Source organism: Mobula hypostoma, chromosome 10 (genome assembly GCF_963921235.1).
Source record: "Mobula hypostoma chromosome 10, sMobHyp1.1, whole genome shotgun sequence".
Classification (NCBI taxonomy): Eukaryota; Metazoa; Chordata; class Chondrichthyes; order Myliobatiformes; family Myliobatidae; genus Mobula; species Mobula hypostoma.
The window spans coordinates 106,482,330-106,504,460 of record NC_086106.1 but is presented as its reverse complement, the minus strand read 5'-3'; the positions used below and the strand labels follow the sequence as shown (position 1 = coordinate 106,504,460).

At 39.4% G+C, this 22,131-nt stretch overlaps 1 protein-coding gene across 1 annotated transcript in view; it reads right to left on the bottom strand.

Moving 5' to 3' along the window:
- LOC134353392 (short transient receptor potential channel 5-like) overlaps positions 1-22,131 on the bottom strand; it is a 140,939-nt gene that overhangs the window by 34,624 nt on the left and 84,184 nt on the right. The gene's annotated exons all lie outside the window — the stretch shown is intronic.

The window sequence follows — 22,131 nt, the reverse complement described above, 5'->3', positions numbered from 1 at the left end:
ATTTTATTCTTACAAGAGACCCATGTGCGGAGGGGGGACAGACTACGTTTTTTTAAATTCTGGAAGGGACAACAGTTTCATTCAAACTCCAATGCTAAGATTCGAGGCGTCTCTATTTTTATAGACTCCTCAGTTACTTTTATACAACATGATATTATTTCTGATCCGAATGGTAGATTTCTATTGGTTAGTGGTTTACTATTTAATAAAAAAGTAGTTTTGGTTAATGTTTATGCTCCTAATATGGACTGTCCGGAATTTTATAAATCATTATTTAATCAGTTTCCGAATTTGAATGAGTTTTCATTGATCTGGGGCGGAGATCTTAATACCTGTTTGTCTCCAGCTTTGGACCGTTCGGCTCCTTTACGGACCTTACCTAATAAATCTGCAATTTTGATTAATTCATTCCTTTCTGATTCTGGGTCGACGGACATTTGGCGCTTTTTGCATCCTCAGGAAAAAGATTTTTCTTTTTTTTCACATGTTCATCATTCCTATTCAAGAATTGACTATTTCTTTATTGATTCTCGTCTTATTTCCTCAGTGATTAAATGTGATTATGACTCTATAACCATTTCGGATCATGCTCCACTTAAGCTTTCTATTAAAATTCTGGCCAATATACAAAATAATAGACAATGGCGTTTTAATTCGCTGTTGCTTCAGGACTCGGACTTTGTTAACTTTATGAATGAACAGATTGATCTTTTTTTTACAATTAACCATACAGAGGATATTTCTGTTAATGCTCTTTGGGACACTTTTAAAGCTTATATTCGTGGTCAGATTATCTCGTATTCTGCTGCTTTGAGGAAGAAGCAGAAGCAGGAGGAGTTGGTTGTTGTGGACAAGAATAAGGAAATTGATAAGAAATATGTTATAGCTCCTTCTGAGGAGTTATATAAACAAAGAACTGAACTTCAAATGGAACACAGTTTATTACTCTCGTCCTCGATTGTAAACCAATTAAAGAAAACAAGAAGTGAATTTTATGTACACGTGACAAAATTGGCAAACTGTTGGCTAATCAATTGAAGTCTAATTATGCTAAATCTCAAATTAATCTGATTTATAACCAAAATGATCGACTGATACTTGATCATGTGGGGATTAATCAAACCTTCTGTGATTTTTACTCTTCCTTATATCAATCAGAGTCTCCTCGAGATTCTAAATATATGAATGATTTTTTAGATAATTTAGACTTCCCTGAGATTTCACAGGATATGGCTTCTGTTAGATACTCCCATTACCATGGATGAGATTAAGAATGTTATTTTCTCTATGAATTTGGGGAAAGCTCCTGGCCCTGATGGGTTTACCGTAGAATTTTATAAATGTTTTGCTCCTTCATTAATCCCTTGGCTCTGTAGGGTTTTTAAGGCTTCATTGAAACTTGGTAAACTTCCTGAATCTTTTAATAGAGTGTCAATTTCTTTAATATTAAAGAAGGATAAAGATCCTGCTCAATGTGCATCTTATAGACCAATATCTTTATTAAATGTTGATTCTAAAGTTTTTTCTAAGTTATTAGCAAATAGATTAGAAAAAGTACTTCCCTCTATTATTTCGGAAGACTAAACGGGTTTTATTAAAGGTCATTACTCTTTTTATAATATTCGTACACTGTTAAATATCGTTTATACTCCCTCACAAAATGTTCCTGAGTGTGTTATCTCTTTAGATGCCGAGAAAGCTTTTGATAGAGTAGAATGGCCTTATTTATTTAAGGTGCTTGAAATGTTTAATTTTAGCTCGAAGTTTATATCCTGGATTAAACTCTTATATTATTCTCCTGTGGCCTCGGTCCGTACTAACTCTTTAAGTTCACCTTTTTTCCCTCTTTTTCGAGGTACTCGACAAGGTTGTCCTCTTAGTCCCTTATTATTTGATATTGCATTAGAACCTCTTGCAATTGCCATTCGAGAATCTCCAAATATTACTGGGATAACTCGGGGCTTAAAGTCCCATAAATTATCACTCTATGCTGATGATTTACTTTTATATATTTCTAATCCTCAAAAATCCATCCCAGCTGTTTTAGAATTATTAGCACAATTTGGACTTTTTTCAGGTTATAAATTAAATCTTAGTAAGAGTGAACTCTTTCCGATTAATAAACAACTTCCCTTATATTATAAATTTCCATTTAAATTGATCAATAATTATTTTTCATATCTTGGGATTAAAATTACTTGTAAATACAAAGATTTATTTAAGACCAACTTTTTACCATTAATAGACCATATTATTCAACTTTCATCTAAATGGCTTCCTTTATATTTAACTTTGATTGGTCGTATTAATGCAGTTAAGATGTTTTTTTTGCCAAAATTTTTATATATATTTCAGGCATTACCAATCTTTGTTCCAAAATCTTTTTTTGACAAAGTTGACCCTAAAATTTCTTCATTTATTTGGCAGAATAAAAACCCGAGACTGGGTAAAATACATTTACAGAAAGCCAGGAGAGATGGAGGCTTAGCATTACCTAACTTTAGATTTTATTATTGGGCAATTAATATTCGACATGTGAAATTCTGGTTACTGGACCAAGATATACTATCCATTCCTAAATGGGTAGTATTGGAATTACAATCTGTTCAGGGTTTTACACTTGGCTCTATTTTAGGTTCCTCTCTTCCTTTTGATTGGAAATGCCTTAAACAGGTGTCTAACCCGATAGTTAAATATACCTTGCGTATTTGGTTTCAATTCAGAAAATTTTTTGATCTTAATCAATTTGGGTTAGCGATTCCTATTTTAGGTAACGTATTTTTTCCTCCCTCTTTTACGGATCGTGCTTTTCAAACTTGGAAGACTAAGGGTATTTCACGGTTTTTGGATTTATTTTTAGATGGTTCCCTTATGTCTTTTGAACAATTATCTAATAAATATAACTTATCAAGAATACATTTTTTTAGATATCTACAAGTTAGAAATTTCCTAAGTACTATACTTTCTTCCTTTCCAATGCTTCCTCCTACATACATTTTAGATACTATAATCAACCTTAATCCATGTCAGAAAGGTGCATCGGCTATGATTTATAATATTATTATGAAACTTAGGAAAGCTCCATTTGATAAGATTAGGGTAGATTGGGAACAGGAATTGGGGTTTACCATTTCCGTGGATGACTGGGGGCAGATTTTACAATTAGTCAATACTTCCTCTATCTGTGCTAAACATTCCCTAATTCAATTTAAAGTTGTTCATAGAGCACATATGTCCAAAGATAAGTTAGCGCGCTTTTATTCTCATATTAATCCTTTTTGTGATAGATGTCCGGGGCAGATAGCCTCTTTAACTCATATGTTTTGGTCTTGCCCTACTTTGGAAACTTTTTGGAGAGACATTTTTAATATTATCTCCAAGGTATTGAATATAGATATCTCTCCTCACCCTATTACTGCTATCTTTGGACTACCTAAAATTTCCAGTAATCTCTCCCCTTCAGCCCGTAGAATGATTGCATTTCTTACTTTAATGGCGAAAAGATGTATCTTACAACATTGGAAAGAGCTTAATGCTCCAACTACCTTTTTTTGGTTTTCTCAGACGATATTATGCTTGAATCTGGAGAAAATTAGAAGCAATCTTTACGACTCCTCATTTAAATTTGAACAGACTTGGAGCTCTTTTATTCAATATTTTCATTTAATGTAATATATACCCTTCTTGTCTTTTTCTACTGTTTTTAATGGAGGTCGGGATTGAGGACGTGATTTTAAGTTTAACTCTGTTTGGTTTCAAGTTAGCCCATTGCTTTGCTTTGCTTTTAGTTAGTTGCACGGTGGGTTTTTTTTTGGGGGGGGGTTCCTTTTCTCTATTGATATATATATAAAATTAGTATACTATTATGTTACCTTGGTATGTTATGTTTAAATTACATTGTTTGTAGTATTTTTTTTGTATTAATATCTTCTGTAATTTTATTATATTCTAACAGTGTATTAGTGTCTATATGGCTTACCTTTTTGTATACTTATTTAATAAAAAGATTTAAAAAGAAAGAAAGAACAAATTGGCGACGGGTACAAAGCTGTATGTTAGAATATATCATGGACTGCTCCAACAGTTACAGCATGAAACAGGAAGAGTTAAACAGCCGAGAAAGCTAAAGGAACGCATAAGTAACAGTGAAAGACCAAATGAATTTAAAGTAAAAATAACATGGTGATGGCTTCAGTCGGGGAATTTGATAGCACTAATGAAGGCAGGGAGTCCTCTCTTGAGAGGGTTGAACTGTATAGTAATGCAAACAATGTGGAGGAGCAAAAGAAAGCCCCTACACTTCTTAGTTTAATGGGTACAAGGATATACAGCCTCTTATGCAACTTAGTAACCCCCATAAAACCAGCAAGCAAGACACTCGACAACATTATTACAATTTTACAAAATCACTTGAGGCCTAAACCATTTTACACAAGGAACCTGTCACAAGATTAAACATCTCTGAATACATTGCAGAACTCCACAAACTTTCCCAGTACTTTGTCCTTAGAGGTGGACTTTCTGATGCATTAGGGTACAGACTTGTATGTGGCATGCATAGTTAAAGCACTCAAAAGAGGCTATTATCCAAGAGACCTAACCTTCGAACGGGCATTGACCATTGCAGTATCATCAGAGACTGCAGCAAAGGATGCAGCAGAACTACAGAAAAGGAGGTTAGAATGTCAAATGCAAAAAATGTCACTGAATAGTGCAAAAAAACCAAAGATGTCATCAATGTGGCAAATCCTCCCATGATGCAAATGACTATTGGCTCAAAGAAAAAGTTTGCAGAAAGTGTCACAGACAAGGTCACTTAGAGAGAATATGCAAGACAGACAAAAAGCACAACTGAGTGAAAAGTCTCAAACACAAAACTAAATAAATGCATCAAGTTACTGAAAGTACAAAAGAATCAGACAACATAGAGTCTAACAAAGGCGAACTGACATGCCTAGAACTGCACAGTATAACTGAACCAGATCACAAAATCATCTGGATCACAATAGACGTGTCTGGTGTAAAACTGAAATTGGAGCTGGGTACAGGGTTAACCTTGTCCATAATTCCAGAGGCTGACTACAACAGACTGTTTTCTAAGACAGGGGTTCCCAACCTTTTTTGCACTGCGGACCGGTTTCATATTGACAATATTCTTGCGGACCGGCCGACCGGGGGGTGGGGGGGGGTTGGTGGTAGGGTTGCCAACGGACAAGGGTAGCAGTCCAAACATTGGGTTTACCCTGAGAAAGACTACATTGACCATGAAGCCTTGCATGGGCACCAGTGCGCATGCGTGACTTGTGCATGCGTGTTCGTGCCGATTTTTTTGTGCAAATCGTTTTTGGCGATTCTGTTCGGGGGGCTGTTAATCACGATCGCAATATAGGTGATAAGTGGCTAATATACTCAATTTCATTTCTCAAAGGGTTTATCTAACGAATTTAATATTAAACACAGAGCGCATATTTTTCTCGCATGAATATAGCGATAAGTCTATTATCAGGGGAGAACAGGGGAGCTTGAAGTAAGAGTTGAATGAAGTTCCAGTAGAAGTGGTTAAAGGCAGGTTCGATATTATCATTTAATGAAATATTGGATAGGTATATGGACAGGAAAGGAATGGAGGGTTATGGGCTGAGTGCAGGTCGGTGGGACTAGGTGAGAGAAACGTTCGGCACGGACTAGAAGGGCCGAGATCGTCTATTTTCGTGCTGTAGTTGTTATATGGTTATATAAGTCAATAACATCATAACATTTTAAGTAACGTTTGGATATTAAACACACAGCACGTATTTTCCCCGTATGAACATATAAAATCATTGCAACACACCAATATCGCTGAATCAGTGGGCACCCTGGGCTTGTTTCCCTGCAACAAGATGGTCACATCAAGGGGTGATGGGAGACAGCGATACTCGAAGGGGGTTCCTTATGTCCAGTCTGTTCCGCAATTTAGTTTTCGTTGCATTCATTGCAGAGATATGTTGGAATTGGAAGCAACGTTTTCAGTGCTTTTGTGGCCATCTCAGGATATTTAGCCTTGACTTTGATCCAGAATGCCATCGGAGGTGTTATTTCAGACATACTTTTTAGCCCGCCGTCATTTGCAAGCTCGAGGAGTTGATCTCCTTCCCGCGCTGACATGGATGACGCGCAGGTAATGACCTTGCGTGCGTTCAAGCTCAACACTGCGTGACAGGGAATGAGGAAAGGTGCAGCTGAATCATATCGCCAAATCATATCGTTTCCTCGCGACCCGGTAGCGCATGCTTTGTGGCCCGGTACCAGTCCGCGGCCCAGTGGTTGGGAACCGCTGTTCTCAGATACCATTAGAGAAGACCTCAGAAATGCTAAAGACTTACACAGGCAAAAAAGTGTCTCTGAAAGGAAAAATGAAAGTGAAGGTGACGTCCGGAGGCCAAACAAAGCAGTTAAGGCTTTCTATATAAAAAAAAGTGGAAGACCAGCACTTTTCAGATGTGAATGGTTGAGAAAAATCCAACTAGACTGCCTCTCAATCAAAGCTCTCAGCGTAGCATCAACAGGCAACTGCAGACCAAATGGTAGCAACTAACCAGAGGCTGCCACAGCTGCTTAATGCTAATCAGAAGGTGCTTTAGAAGGGAATAGATAAGTAGATCGGAGACTTCGCCAAAAGCTATTTGAGACACCAAAAAGTTCAAAATACACTCCCATGGACACTGCTGCACCTGTGGGAGTGGCTGTCTTCACCATGTCAAAGAGTACATGTTGATTTTGCTGGGCCATTCATTGACTCCATGTTCCTGATTGTTGTGGATGCTCATTCAAAGTGGCTGAAGGTTATACCAATGAAGTCAAGCACCTCACCAAAGATTGTCTCTGCTCTGAGGACCATCTTCACCAGAAATAGCTTACCAGAACAAATTGTGAGTGACAATGAACCACAATGCACATCAGAAGAATTCTGACCGTTCATGAAGAAAAATGGCATCAGACATTTCAAGTCAGCTCTTCACCACCCAGCAATGAGTGGGCTAGCTGAAAGGTTTATCCAAACATTCAAGAAGTCCATTAAACTGATGGACAAGGAGGATATTTCTCTACAGCAGAAGGTGGACAACTTCCTTTTTGTCTATCGGAACTCTGGTCATGCGATGACAAATCAAACACCTGCAATTCTGTTCATGAGCAGGAATCTGCGATCTCGCATATACCTCCTGAAACCAGATCTACGGAGGGAAGTACAGAACAAGCAGTTGCCAAGTGAAGCAGCAAGGGGTTTTGAGATTGGGCAGGAAGTCCTAGTGTGTGATAATTGAGAAGATAAGTGGACACCCAATAGGATAGCTACAAGAACTGGACCACTGATGTACATAGTGGATGTTGGAAATCAGACGTAGCGATGTCATGTGGACCAGATACTGAATGCTCAACTGAAGAACACACCTTAGTCGACTACATCCAACATGACGGACACATTAGAGTAACTGGACATACCTCTCAGTGATGATGTCACTGACAGCAACATGACACCAGAAACCAAGGACAATGTCTTAGACAAGACACCTACTAAACCTGAAGCCACTCCACAGGTCCAGAGGCGCGACGAGAGCATTATCATTGACCAGACGCCTGCCAAACCTGATGCCACTCCACAGGTCAGAGGTACTATTCTGAAAGAAACAGAGCGCCACCCAAAAGACTGAATCTTTAGAACTGTGAAGTTACTTGTGGACTGTTATTGTGAAAGCATGTTTATTTGGAATATGGGTTTATGAAAGGGAAATTGAATGTTTTGTACATATACAGTTTTATGTTGCATTCATCTAAAGGAAGGAAAACGTAATGCATGGATCTATTTCCCTTAGCACTACGTATTGATCTGTTGTCTACACATGCGCATTGTTCTCTCTCTCTCGCTGCAATGTTAATACACCAGTTAAAGCCATCTACCGTGTATGTGCTTTTATTTTAATATATACGTAGTTCTGCACAGACACACCACCAGCTACTTCGGTTCTTTTTTTTAATGGTTACTATCACCCAGTACTCCCTGTTTATGAACCCGTGAAGTCTTTTTTTTACCTCTATCGTCTGTTTCCTCTTCTGAAGAGACACAGGCTATGCTGCTTTTTTTTTTGACTCAATGTTTCACTGCACTTTTTAAAAACTTGTACATCCCACTGCACTTCAACACGGTCATTTCAGGTTCGTTTAAAAAATACCGCATTGCCACTGTTATGTTTTGTAACTCCAAAACATGAAACTAATTGAAAGGAAAACAAAGGAGCCAAGAGATGTAAGTATTAGCTCGTTTTTAACTTTAAGTAACGTGCGCATATCACTTGGTGGTGTGATGGTGTATGCCATTTTATGTATTCTTACAGATAACCCACAGTGCATTATGTAAACAACAAAGAATGCTTAATCAAGCAATATATTTACAATATTTCCCAAATATTACTGAAATATGAAATACACTACACTCCGTTCATTCTCATTCTCCCACACTGCCAGGAGAATACATCCATGTCTGAGAACAAACAAGTTTATGCAGAAATCATCAATATTTTCTTCAGTACATCAAATTGCTGGTAGAATCACAACACAATAATTCAATCAGCAATTAAACTACCAATAGTCTATGATACTTTCAAATATTGCTAGTACTGTATAGCGTCTTCCTGTTGTTTAACACATATTAAGCTGTATGGGAATGTTAGCTGGAGCACTGAGCGACAAAATGCCAATGTTGGCATCCTACCATGCTGATTGGCATCAAGATCTACATTCCCTGTATGTGTTAACAACATCACCCATATGGCTTCTGGCACACCCAGAATTATATGCTTCACAGGCAGCATTTTACAGAAGTAAGGGCATATGCAGTCTTCAAATCACTTGAAATTAATTAAAAGAATTAAACCAATACAAATAATATAAGTAGTACTTTACCCTTTTCTCCTACAATCCTACAATTCCCATGAATTGGCTTGGAGTTCTTGTGCAAAGACTAACCTATCACAGGACATGGGGGAGGGGGGCAGATTCCCCTGTAGATATCTCAGCAAGCTCTGGCTGCACCCTTTCATCCCAAGCTAAACCTGCTGCTGATGTACCGCTGAGAGAGTTGAGTGAATGAGTATGACACTTCCGTATATGTACAGGAATTGAGCAACTTACCAGCTCCTTCAATGTGACAGGATCAGAGGCAAAAACTGATGTGACATTCTCTTGGTTGGAAAACTCCATTTACATTTATCAATATGTATTTCTTTTAACTTCCTAAGTTTTCCAGGATCTGGGCATTGCTGACAGGATCAATATTTATTGCCCATCACTGACTGGCTTGAGAACATCGTGGAATATCACCTCAGAGAGGCTTTGCTTGAACACAGAAACAAACTGAGAGTTCACCCAAGAGGGGAGTGAACGTCCACAAGTAAGATGGATACATGTGTACTCTGCACCGGGTGTAGACGGATAAGACGGATGCAGTTCAACAGTCAAAGTCAGGGAGTGCATAAGAAGAGCTAGCTTTCAGTCAGGGTGGCGGTCGAGATTTTAAAGGCAGAGCTTGGCAGCGCTGTCTCTAAGTTGAGGAATGACCAACCCACAAGAGGGATTCATTGAAAAGGCCAATAAAAATAGCACAGATGCAAGCGGGGTGGCCATTCTTGTGAGTGTGTCAGTGCTTACAGTGGCTCAGGCGAGATCAGGCTTGGGTGAGGTAAAGTATCTTGTAAGTTACTCTCTTTCAGTTCTTATTTATTCATTCCTCGTCTGCTAGGGCATAGCAGTTTAGTGAGAACAGCTCCGGGGACTGTGTTTGGTACTGTGTGTGGGATGTGGGAAGTCTGGGAAACCTCCCGCATAAACACATCTGCACCAGGTACACTAAACCGCAGCTCCTGGAAGAACGTAGCATGAAACTGGAGCTGAAGCTCGATAACCTTCAGCTCGTACAGGAGAATGAGGAGGTGATAGACAGGAGCTACAGGGGGGTAGTCACCCCTAGATTGCAGGTGACAGGTGACTGCCAGGAAAAGGAGGGAAAATGCGCACACAATGCAGAGTACTCCTGTGGCCATTCCCCTCAATAATAAGTATACAACTTCTGATACGATTGAGGGGGACAATCTACCAGGGGGGAGCCACAGTGGCACTGAATCTGGCCCTGTGGCTCAAAAGGGCAGAGAGGTGAGAGGAAGTACTATAGTGTTGATAGGAGATTCTTTAGTCAGAGGAACAGAGACAAGGTTCTGTGGGTGCGATAGAGACACCCGGATAGTATGTCACCTCCCTGGTGCCGGGATCAGGGATGTCCCGGATCGGGTCCATGGCATTCACAAGGGTGAGGGTGAGCAGCCAGAAGTCTTGGTACATATTGGCACCAATCACGTAGGTAGACAAGGTAAGGAGGTCCTGAAAAGAGATTTTAGGGAGCTAGGTAGAAGACTCAGAAAGAGGACCTCGAGGGTAGTAATCTCTGGAGTGCTGCCCGTGCCACATGCCAGTGAGGGCAGGAATAGGATGACTTGCTGGGTGAATGCGTGGCTGAGGTTCAGATTAATGGACCATCGGGATCTCTTCTGGGGTTCTGGGGAAGGTATGACCAGTACAAGGGGACCAGTTATATCTGAAAAAGAAGGGGTTCAATATCCTTGTGGGCAAGTTGGCTAGAGTTGTTCGGGTGGGTTTAAGTTAATTTGGGAACCAGAGTTATAGTGCTGAAGATGAGGTAGCTGGTTTACAAACAAAGGCAATGTGTAGCGAGGAGGAGGGGCTGTTGACAGGGCAAAATTGTAGTCAATAGGATGAGATGCAACGTCAAAAGCAAACAAAATTGAAAAGGGTGATGAATACAGGACTGACAGTATTATACAGGTGTCCCCCGCTTTTCGAACGTTCGCTTTACGAAACCTCACTGTTACGAAAGACCTACATTAGTACCCTGTTTTCGCTTCAGAATGTGTTTTCACTGTTACGAAAAAAATCAGCGTGCGATAAAAAATTCAGTGCACGAAAAAAATCAGCGCGCGATAAAAGGCAGCGCACACCCGAGCAGCCACTCTCCCCCGGATCAGAATGGCATTGCTTTAACACGTGCCTGTGAGCAGCCGTTTGCAAGATGAGTTTTAAGGTGTCAGAAAAGCCTAAAAGAGCTCATAAGGGTGTTACACTTAGCGTAAAACTAGATATAATTAAGCGTTTTGATCGTGGTGAATGAAGTAAGGACAACGTGAGTTTGACTTGTGGAAGCTGACGAAGATGATGTTGAAGAGGTTTTGACATCCCATGACCAAGAACTGATAGATGAAGAGCTGATGCAATTGAAAGAGGAAAGGATAGCAATCGAAACCAAATGCAGTAGCGAAAGTGAAGCAACTACGTGAGATTTTCGCTGCAATGATAAAGTACGACTTTAATTTTGAAAGGGTACATAGGTTTAGGGGATATTTGCAAGATGGTTTGAGTCCTTACAAAGAACTGTATGATAGAAAAATGTGCGAGGCTCAGCAGTCAAGCAAGCCTTCCACATCAGCCAGAGCAGACGACGAACCACGACCTTCGACATCGAGGCGGGCAGTCATAGGAGAAGCTGAGCTGCCTGCTCTAATGGAAACAGACGATGAGATAACACCCCAGTGTCCCACCACCCCAACACCCAGGCCGCGGACAGATACTGTACCGATTCACGGAGAATGCAGCAGAAGCCGGGAGGCACACAGCACATCTTTAAGAAAAAAGCCGAAATCAACATGCTAATTAATTAGGTGCTGCCCCACACGTAAATTTCGGCCCAGATCAAAGGTGATGCAATTGGCAATCGGCACTGATCTGGGCCAACAATTACATGCCGGGCAGCACCTAATTAACTAGCATGTTTATTTCGGCTTTTTTCTTAAAGATGTGCTGGATGCCTCCCGGCTACCGCTGGACCCCTGCATGCCTCGCGGCAATGTATCGGTTGGCGGCCTGGAGGGTGGGGGCCACTGCACCAGCCAACCTGCGACGACTCAGTCTAACACACCATCATCAGTGTACTCGGCACTGTCTTCCCGATTCTGGTAAGTGATACTACACTGTACATACATTATTTCTACTTTATATAGGCTGTGTATTTTTATGTGTTATTTGGTATGATTTGGCAACTACATAGCTTAAAGGTTACTGGAGAGCGCTTGCGCCGTGTTTTTGCCGAGAGCGCTTGACTGAGATTTGCACTACAGAAAACAGTTCAGTAATGATTATGGAAAAGTATTTCTACTTTATATAGGCTGTGTATTTATCATATCATTCCTGCTTTTACTATGTGTTACCGTTACTTTAGGTTTTATGTGTTATTTGGCATGATTTGGTAGGTTATTTTTGGGTCTGCGAACACTCACAAAATGTTCCCATATAAATAAATGGTAATTGCTTCTTCGCTTTACGACATTTCGGCTTACGAACCGTTTCATAGGAACGCTCTACCTTCGGATGGCGGGGGAAACCTGTATCTGAATGCACGCAATATATGGAATAAGGTCACAGAGTTACATATTGGCATGTATGATGTTGTAGGCATCACTGAATCATGACTGAAAGAAGATTACAGCTGGGAGCTTAATTTTCAAGGACACATCATAAGACCATAAGACACAGGAGCAAAATTAGCCCATTCAGCCCATCGAGTCTGTTCCACCATTCCATCATGGCTGATCCCAGATCCCACTCATCCCCATACACCTACCTTCTTGCCATATCCTTTGATGCCCTGACCGATCAGGAAACAATCAAGTGATCATCTTCCGCCTTAAGTATACCCACAGACTTAGCCTCCACCGCAGTCTGTGGCAGAGCATTCCACAGATTTACTAGAAAAACCTCTTTACTTCTGTTCTAAAGAGTCGCCCCTCAATTTTGAGGCTGTGCCCTCTAGATCTGAATACCCCATCATAGGAAACATCCTCTCCACATCCACCCTATGTAGTCCTTTCAACATGTGGTAGATTTCAATGAGATCCCCAAGCATTCTTCTAAATTCCAGTGAGCACAGGCCCAAAGCTGCCAAACGCTCCTCATTAATGAACACCTTCGTTCCCGGAATCATCCTCGTGAACCTCCTCTGGACTCTCTCCAATGACAACACATCCTTTCTGAGATATGGGGCCCAAAACTGTTTGCAATACTCCAAATGCGGCCCGACTAGTGTCTTACAAAGGCTCAGCATTTTCTCCTTTCTTTTATATTCTATTCCCATTGAAATAAATGCCACAATTGCATTTTCCTTCTCTACCACAGACTCAACCTGTAAATTAACTTTCCGGGAGTTTTACACGAGGACTCCTAAGACCATTTGCACCTCTGGTGTTTGAACCTTCTCCCCATTTAGATAATAGTCCGCACTATTGTTCCTTTTACAAAAATATATTATCATTTATTTCCCAACACAGTAATGCATCATTTTTGCCCATTCTTCCAATTTGTCTAAATCCTGCTGTAATCCCTCAGCACTACCTACCACTTCACCTATCTTCGTTTCATCTGCAAACTTTGCCACAAAGCCATCAATTCCACTATCTAAATCATTGACAAACAATGTGAAAATAGCAGTCCCAAAACTGAGACCTGAGAAACACCACTAGGCACTGGCAGCCAAACAGAAAAGGTCCTTTTTATTCCCATTCGCACCTTCTGCCTGACAGCCATTCTGCTATCCATGTCAGTATCTTTCCTGTAACACTATGGGATTCTATCTTGTTAAGCAACCCCATGTGTGGCACCTTATCAAATGCCTACCGAAAATCCTAGTAAATGACACCCACTGCCTCTCCTTTGTCCACCCTGCTTGTTACTTCCTCGAAGAACTCTAACAGATTTGTCACGCAAGATTTCCCTTTATAGAAGACATGTTCACTTTGATTTATTTTGTTATTAGTCTCCAAGTACCCTGAAACCCCGAAAGCTCATGACGAATGCATCCGTTATCTCTTCAGCAATCTTTCTCATGACTCTGGGACGTAGTCCATCTGGTTCAAGTGACTTATCCACCTTAAGACTTTTGAGTTTGCCTAGCACTTGTAAAATGTAAGATGCCTTCATTTCACATCTTTGTAATAGCAATGACACTCACTTCTGCTCCCTGACACTCACTGCACACTGCTAGTGTCTTCCACAGTGAAGACAGATGCAAAGTACAGGTACTTATTAAATTCATCTGCTGTTTCTTTATCCCAATTATTACATCACCAGCATCACTTTCCAGTGGTCTAGTATCACCTCTCACCTCCCTTTTACTCTTTATATAACTGAAAAAAACTTTTGGTATCCTGCTTTATATTATTGGCTAGTCTGCCTTCATTTTATATCTTTTCCCTTCTTATAGCTTTTTAGTTGCCTTTTGTTGAATTTTAAAAGCTCCCTAAATCATCCAACTTCCCTCTCACTTTTGCTACCTTATATGCACTTCCCTTGGCATTTATGCAGTCCTTAATTTCCTTTGTCAGCCACGGTTGCCTACCCCTGCCATTTGAGAACTTCTTCCTCTGTGGGACATATCTATCCTGCGCCTTGTGAACTACTTCCAGGAACTTTAGCCATCTCTGCTCTGCCATCATCCCTACCAGTAACTTCCTCCAATCCACCTGGGCAACCTCATGCTTCATGCCTCTATAATTCCCTTTATTCCATTGTGATACTTATACATCTGACTTATGCTTCTCCCCCTCAAATTACAGTATGAATTTAATCTTATTATGATCGCTGTCTCTTAAGGGTTCCTTTATGTTAAGCCCCCTAATATGGTCTGGGTTATTTCACAACACCCAAAGTAAGATAGCCCTTCCTGAGTAGGCTCAAGCACAAGCTGCTCTGAAAAGCCATCTCATAGACATTCAACAAATTCCCTCTGTTGCGATCTGACACCAACCTGATTTTCCTAATGCCCTTGCAAATTGAAGTCCCCCATTACAATAGTGTCATTACCCCATCTTACATTACATGCCTTTTCCAGCTCCCTTTACTATCTTAAACCCACATCTTGGCTACCCTGGAGGCCTATATATAGTTCCCATAATGGTTTTTTTACCCTTGCAATTTCATAACTTCACCCACAGATATTCAACATTCTCTGACCCTATGTCATCTATTTCTAAAGATGTAATTCTATCTCTGACCAACAAAGCCACACCATCGCCTATGCTTTCCTGCCTGTCCTTTTGATACAAAGTATATCCTTTGATGTTAAGCTCTCAACTATGGCCGTCTTTCAGCCACAACTCAGTGATGTCCACAACGTTATACCGACCAATCTCTAGCACCAGGAGTTCGCCCATCTTATTCCGAATGCTACATTCATTTAAATACAACATCTTCAGTCCTGCATTCACTAGTGGTGTTCCACAAGGGTCTGCGTTGGGACTAATTCTTTTTTACATTATACGTCAATGATTTGGATGATGGAGTTGATGGCTTTTTTGCAATTTTGCAGACAATCTGAAGATAGGTAGGGGGCAGGTAGTTTTGAGGAAGTAGGGGGGCTACAGAAGGACTTAGACAGATTAAGAGAATGGGCAAAGAAGTGGCAGATGGAATACAGTGATGGGAAGTGTATGGTTATACACTTTGGTAAAAGAAACAAAAGGGTTGACTGTTTTCTAAATGAAGAGAAAATATGAAAAACTCAGGCGCATAGAGACTTGGGAGTCCTTGTGCAGGATTCCTTAAAGTCCTGTATTTTGCTACCAGCAGGTTAAGGTCTATTTTCTGTGAGCATGTTTGCTTGTTTGTTGCAATACAAACAGTTTAATAGGATCACTTTAGTGGCAAATTGAAGTTCTTTTCTCCACACAAGTCATTAACTTATCTACTGGGAAAGGCTAATGCGGTTGTTTTTGTTTGCACAGATCATACACATTTCTATATACTCTGCCTCCTTTAACATGGTACAAGTTCTACAGGATTAATATTTGCAACATAATAAAGATTAATTGTATGATAATTCAATATCAGGATTTCACGAATAAATTGGTGACAAGTTGAGTCATGAGATAAACTTGAACATAAATCCTTGTTGAAGTAAGATACAAGGTCCCAACCATTGTGTCAATGGATGCCAATGTTCCTGTTGTTGAGATAGGGGGAGAATCGAACACTCCAGATTAGTACATTGGCCATTTCATGGATATTACATATGGTTTGCATCGGCTGTGCTATAAGGATTGAATAAATTGTTGTATGAAGAGTACAAGATTCCACAGTGCCTATAAGAAGTATTCAGCCCCTTAGAAGTTTTCATGTTTTATTGTTTTACAACATTGAATCACATTGGATTTAATTTGGCTTTTTTGACACTGATCAAAAGAAAAAGACTCTTTCATGTCAAAGTGATCTAAATAAATTAGAAATATAAAACACAAATAATTGATTGCACTCCTCTTTAATATGACACACCAAATCATTGCTAGTGCAGCCAATTGTTTCAGAAGTCACGATTAGTTAAATGCAAGTTCCTGTGATGGCAAGGTGGTTCAATTGATTGTAGTAAAAATACACCTGCATCTAGAAGGTCCAACTGCTGCTGAGTCCGTATCCTGGCAAAAACTACACCATGAACACAAAAGAACACTCCAATCATCTCTGTGAAAAATGTTATTGAAAAGTACAAGTCAGGAGATGGATACAAGAAAATTTCCAAGTCACTGAATATCCCTCGGAGTACAGTTAAGTCAATCATCAAGAAATGGAAAGAATATGGCACAACTGTGAATCTGCCTGGAGCAAGCTGTCCTCAAAAACTGAGTGGCCATGCAATAAGGGGACTAGTGTGGAAGGCCACCAAGAAACCTTTGTCAACTCTGGAGGAGTTATAAGCTTCAGAGATTGAGATGGGAGAGACTGTGCATACAACTGTTGCCCGGGTGCTTCAACAGCCACAGCTTTATGGGAGAGTGGCAACGAGAAAGCCACTGGTACTGCCCTGGTTCATATTTTTACTGTTATGCTGTAAGTATTTCATTTAGCAGTTCTGTTGGAGCAGTCTGTTCTGCTGTGAGCCTGTTTGGGTTACTGTTGAAGATAAGGGATGATGAGGAATGTGTGCCATCCAATTAGGATGGTAGAACTGAGGGGAAGCTTTTCTGGTGAGGGACACTAAGGTTGGGCTTGAGGCTTTTGTTTGGTGGGAGATGAAGAGGGAAGATGACATTCATATGTCCGCTGGGATTCTTCCAATTTGAAAGGATGCTCCAGGGTATATTGGGAGCACAGCAACTTTCCAGCATGTCATGGTGAAAACGATGCCAGATATGAACTTGCTTGAGGTGTTGGTGTATCATTGTGTTCGGGTCCACCTTGGAGGAAAATGAAGTGAGGCTGCTGAAAGTGTTGGGCCGCCTGAAAGCTGAAGGGTCCCTGGACAAGTGACAGCTCTGTAAGACATCTGTCAACTATGTTGGGCACATAGTCTCATGGTATGGAGTCGCTACAGATCCACTAAGATAGAGGCGGTGACCACATGCCAAGGCCCCAGACTGTGAGTGCCCTGTGTTTGTTCCTTGGATTCTATGGGTACAATCGGAGTTTCATGAAGGACTACTCTAATGTGAGTCACCCTTTAAATCAGCTTTTGTGTGGTTACCCTCCCTTGGGGACAAAAGGAGAGGACAGTAAAGATTATCATAGCCCTTCAGAGCTGTTTGGAGTGAGATGGGAGGTGAAATGTGAAAAGGCCTTTCAGTCACTAAAGGAGCTGCTGATGAAAACTCCTGTGCTGGCTTTTGCAGACCCCCGATTGCCGTATGTACTGCATACGGATGCCAGCAGAGAGGGATTAGGAGGTATTCTGTATCAGGATCAGGACACAGGGTTGAGACCTGTTGCATTTGTCAGGCGGAGTCTGTCATCTTCTGAGAAAAACTATCCCACACACAAGTTGGAATTGGGAAAAACTGCAGTGCTCAGATGTGCAAAGCTGATAGAGACCTATCCACACAGACTCAAGGCTGTAATTGCTGCCAAAGGAGCATCTACTAAATATTGACTTGAAGGGGGTGAATACTTATGCCATCAAATATTTTGTGTTTTATATTTGTAATTAATTCAGATCACTTTGCAGAGATCTGTTTTCACTTTGATACTGCAGAGTCTTTTTCTGTTGATCAGTGTCAAAACAGCCAAATTAAATCCACTGCGATTCAATATTGTAAAACAATAAAACATGCAACCTTCCAAGGGGGTGAATACTTTTAACAGGCACTGTATATGTGTGAAATTCTGGAAGAGAAGTTTGAGCTGATAACATTGAAATTGCACATTTACCAGATTCAATAGGTTCGATGTTTGCATGGAGTTCTAAACATACCGCAGATGCTGGAAATCCAGAGTTAACACACACTTAATGCTATAGAAACTTAGCAGTTGGGCAGCATCTATGGAAAGGAATAAAGTCTCTAATTTTTTGATTGTGGCCCTTCAGTTCACTCTTTATTCCTCTCCATAGATGCTGTCTGACCTGCTGAGTTCCTCCAGCATTTTGTGTTCATCGAACTCTATGTGGTTTTGATGCTTTTTACCGGCGTTAATTTTCTTCTTGAAAAAGAGGGCTGTCTTTGTAGAATAAACTCTTTGAGAAATCACTACTAATAGAAGAATAGCAAAAACTAATTCTAATCATGTAATATGAAAAGCAATAAAATTTTCAGTAAGTTAGGACAGTTGAGATAATTCCAAGCTAACAGCCAGGTAAAATTATCTAAACTGTGCTTCCTAAGAGATGATTGACCTGCAGAAACATTTAAAAAAGATATATATTGCATCTCAGTGATCCACTTTGACCCTGCGTGGTTTGTTTATTAATTTCTAAATCACTACATTATTCTGCTAAGAAAACAAAGAAGATGCAATACACCACTCATGACGGCACAGCTAAATCCTAGTAAACAGGTAATTGGTTTGCAAAAGCAAAGCTCAAAAAAGTTTCTAAAGTGCAACAAACATTGCATTCTGCACCTAATACTTCTTTATTCACTAGCCTGACATAAATATAAACAAATACTTATCCGATTCTATAGATTATCCACTACTTACATTTCTTGTTAAGGTTATAATTGTGCTCACTGTGAAATTTGGCCATGGTTTGATAGATCATAGTTACATTTCTTACAGCTTTCAATATATCCAAATTTCACTACTTCATGCAATTGGGTATGCCAAGTAGAAAAGAATAAATTACCTTTCCGGTTATACACTTCCAAACTATGATTAGTTGCTCAGCTGGTTCACTGACTGTTAATCATTCACTGTGGATCGCAATTCTCTTGCCTAAAAGGAACTGGAGTTGTTATCTTTCCTTGTGATGAATGAGATTTGACAAAATGTATCTCATAACAACTCTATTGTAGGAGAGACACCTAGTCAGTCTCCCTAAAAGGGAGGCAGTCTGATTTAGGAAATCAATTTATACACTCATAATAAAATGGAATCTAAAATGCAAGTTTAATGTTTGGTAGTGTGTTCTTCTATAATAGGATGGAAGTCTAGATTTTTCATTATGCCATTAAACTGACATTACCCGATTTGGACCTGGCTGTATGCTATTGTGTGCAGAACCAAGCTAATTTAGGAGAGACAACTTTATCTATGTTATGATAATCTTGTTCTGGGATCTCGCCAGTTTGGGACAGTGGATCTGTTAAAAACTCTTAAAAGAAACCTTAAAGGTGGTGGTGGATAAATATAAAAGAATGCGACGCTGTAATCCAATTCTGCATATAGTTCAGATGTTGCAATCGTCAGCAGGTTAATAAAAATGACTGTCAAAACAGTTGAGATTTGCCCTGTATAGGAGCACATATTTTCCGCCTGTTGTAAGTAATGGGAACATCTATCCTAATACATTTTTTCTTATCAACTGAAATGACAAATTAATATTTTTATGGTATATTTAATATTTACAAGCTCTAGCTGAGTGCACAAACATAAAGTACAAACAGGTCTGTGTGGAATTTTCAAATCAGTATTTATAATAAAGGATCTCTGGCAAAGAGTTAATATAAACCAGAATAATTTTATTTGAACTTCATAGCGATGGCTTAAGATCCAAAAGCACGGTCCGAATTTTAAATAAAGTCAACTGCAGAAGTTTAGGAAAAATTGAGGTTGATTAAAGTATATTGTGAATTATATTAACATCTTGAATAGATAATGAACATTAAGAATTAATTCATAATTATCAATGAATATAAAAGCTCCCCTGGCAAAGTAATTGCACTGTGGCTAACTCTAGAAATACAGATTAAAGAATAAGCTTACAATATTGCTAAAACAGAAGTAAGTATGAGCACTGGAACTGTATTAGAAATCAATAAGAAATAAAGACTGTAAGAGCTTTTACAAATGAAAAAGTCCTAGATTAGTGAATCATAGGACCCTAAAAGTCAGGGACCCTTAGATTAAATGGATATGGAAGTGACAATATCATTTTTGTAAAAATCAATCTTCATCTCAAGAGGACAGAAAAAAACATAGTTGTGAGTCCCAAAACATTCAGTGATTACAATTCAAGAATCAAAGATTCAAAGTACATTTACTATTAAATTGTGTGCAGTATACAACCCTAGATTTAGATTTGCATTCTAAGTGACATGGATGAAGGGACACAGATATATATAACCGCTCTATTAATGAACAAAAAGTAGATGGAAAAGTGAGCTGTGAATGGATGAAAAAGAGGTTCAAAGGGATGGATAGAGTGTCTAAGGGCAGAGTATAATTTTGGGGAAATATGAAATCACTTACTTTGATAAGAAGACTAGAAAAACAGATTAACCTCCAAAAGGTGAAAGATACGCTTTTGTTCAGAAGGATTTAGATGTTTTTGTGTATAAATGACAGAAAGTTGATGTAAAAACATGCAAAAGGGAAACAGTTACTAATAATTACAGGACGGATGGGGAGAGTGTGAGAGGAAGGAACTCTTGCTGTAGTTACATTGGGCTTTGAAGGAATAATATCTGGAGTACTGTGAAGAAATGTAGAATTTGAAACCCTTTCTCTGAAGAAGGATAGTCTTTCTTAATAGGTGAAAAGCAGTTTTACTCTTTTTACTATTTTGGTAGGGATGGAAACAGTATTCTACGTATTAAGAGCAGTTTAGTGGACCGCATAGAAGAATGAGAGAGATTTTCATAGAACTTAAAGTCAGCACAATAAGCACGGATATAGGCCCTTCATCCCAACCAGTCTATGCTGACCATTGTTTAGAATTCTTGCAGAGCTCAGCAAGGTCTTTATTGAGAAGTTGTTTCTGCTGGATATAGAGCCTCAAACCATGGGCCATGCACCCAGGACACCTGGCTGCCATTCAGAAAGTGCTTGTCTTTGGAATTCCATGGCATAAAAACTGTGGATAATTTGAGCATGAAATTGACTGACTTTTCGCATAAGGAAATCAAGGGTCATGAGGAAAGTGTAGGAGAGTGTTTAGGATCACAATTTTATTGAATGGCAGGCAGAGCAACTTGTTGAGTGGTGTGGCCCACCAGTACATATTCCTTATGCTTGCATAACACCCTGTTGAAGTCTTGGCCACTGAATACAAAACAATGAGAAAAAATTTCCTGGATGCAAGTCCACTGTGGAATATAATAACGGGAAAACACATACATTTTATATTGTTTCAACAAAGGGAGTAAAAAGGAAACCTTAGGCATATTTTCTCTCAATCATTCAGTTTCTTCATCATGGGAAAAGACAATTAAACCAATGTTTTATCATATGGCAAAACTCCAGTAATCTTGCCCCCTCTGCAGTGGCAGGTTTTCTGGACTATTGGTTATTACTCCTATTAATAACCCAGCACATTTTTATTTTGTATTTTTAAAAGTTAATTGAGTAGTATAATAATCCCAAGAGTTTAAAGGGAGTGTAAGAAACTGCACCTGGTAAGCCAAATGTCAAACAATCCAGATTTCAGAACAATTAGACATTAGACTAACAGAGTTTTATTGTTGTTAAAAGTAAAAGACTTTGTGAAGGAAAGAACAATGTTAATCAACTAACCATTAAAAAAATTTCTTTTGGTGTCAATAAACTTAGAAATTTTTATTTACCTGTTATGCATCCAGTATATATTATTTCTTTTAATTCACTACAGTCCAGCAA